Here is a 2024-nt window from a genome sequence, read left to right on the forward strand (position 1 = left end):
GGTAATTGAGGTGCAGTCGGCCATTTTTGTGTCCAAGGAACGAACAGGGCGAACGTACGTATCAAGTGCTGTCGTGCGGTTCTACAAGCAGTGGCACCCGCAGCTATATGTTGTTTATTGAGCTATCGTAGACTGTAATAGGCGCGTACACAGTGTAAACAACGGAAGCTGAAGAGCTGCGCGAAAGACCTCGGCATTTTAAGGTTCCGGAAGTACACACGAACAACTCCACCCGAACGAGACACTTCAGTTCAGTTCAGTTTATTACCTTAAGGACCCTCGTGGGGGTATTACATAAGGGGTGGATTATACAAAAAAAAAATAAGTACAATGGTTGCCATGTGGGTTCAACATACAATATGATCTGTTAGTGCTTTGGAAAAGTTGGATGGGCAGGTGATAGCGGCGATGCTGTGGGAAAGGCCGTTCCAATCTAATGCTGCTCGGGGGAAGAAGGAGGCAGCGAACGTGGTCGTATGGGTCCGAGGCCGGGCAACTTGAAGAATGTGACCAGTGCGATGCGATATGCGAGCTGGCCGCACACTTCACCGAGATGCGACGCTACGTATGGCTGGCACGGCACAACCGCATAATTATCATGGAATATGAGAAATGTATGTCAAAATGGGCTGGACTGGAATCTTCCGGATGTGCCCTAGCAGCCAGCTCTTGTCACTTTCTGTGCACGACTGTTCTTCACGCACTCGGAAGACGCATTTCCAGTAAAAGAGCAGCGCGGCAATGTATCGCTTGCAGTCATGCGCATGCAATCAGCGCGCCGCCAACACCTCCTCGTCATGTTTTGTTGATATAAAATCCTTCAAAGAGGACTCGCTAAACTTTGTGCCGCAGTACTTGCCTCATTCGATCAGAAGAAGTCGGATGTTCGCATCGTCTATGTCGGCTGCTAATCAAAGCAGACCGCATGCAGATTCGGCGAAGTAACGTAGGCGGGCAGAGTTGTTTTGCAGAAGGTTTGAAGAACTTTATAAACAAATTTATCTCTAATAACAAATCAAGTTTAGCTTGGCCAAAACTGCGCTGTATTTCAAGAGTTTTGTTGCAAAAAGTTATTTCGAGCCCGCAAGGCAACGAGGTGGCGCTACCGGTGTCATCGCTGTGGCGTGTGGCAGCGGTTTCTTTTGCTTCCTTACCGCCACAGACGATGCAAACATCCGACTTCTGATCGATTGAGGCAAGTACACCAAACAAATTTTGTATAAAAGATACTGACTACTAAACGCCATTTCTATGCAGAATATCAGCTACAAAAACTCAGCGATTTAGTTGGTATAAACGATGGACGGCACGCACGTAATTGCACAGAGAGAGTTCGTCTGCTTCAACCGCGGCTCTTAACCCAGCCGCTTGTAACGTAGTTGCGTTCTTCGAGTGGTCAGTAGGCTTGCGATTGGTGCCTTGTGATGAAGCTCGTCTATAGGACAAGGAATTCATGAATGTAGCACATATTTATGCGTGGGCACAGCTTACCGTGCAGTTGCGCATATCGACTGCACACGGGTTGGTACCAAAGTTTTGTTTCGTACAGGTCTCTGTGCGCATCGCGCCCACTTTGCTGATAAATCAAACTGTCACTCATGATACCGATTGAGTTTTCATAACAACGGTGCTGGCATGAGGCAGAATGACAGAGCAAACGGACGCGCACGAAGAGCTACCCTAACCACCGCCCCGTACTAGTACTAGTCAAAACAGGACGCAAAGATGGCGTCGGCTGCATACTGACGTCAGCTGTGACGTCATGTGAATACCCCCTATAGACCAACACCGATCTGTGACGTAAGCAAGATGCGGTGGCGCTTCTATCGCCAGCGTGGGTCGACTGGGGGTGAAAAGTAGGCTTAGCGCCCATAAGAATACATGGAAGCGAAATATTCCAAAGCAGTTTTCTAATTTCACGGATCATCTGTGATGTCGTTATTCGGTACAGAGCAACCATGAACGCCCTGAAACAGATCGTGGAAGTGTGAAATCTCATTACCGAGGCGAAGTATTTTTAAAAC

Source organism: Amblyomma maculatum, chromosome 1 (genome assembly GCF_055883805.1).
Source record: "Amblyomma maculatum isolate TAMU_Amacu chromosome 1, ASM5588380v1, whole genome shotgun sequence".
NCBI classification, from domain to species: domain Eukaryota; kingdom Metazoa; phylum Arthropoda; class Arachnida; order Ixodida; family Ixodidae; genus Amblyomma; species Amblyomma maculatum.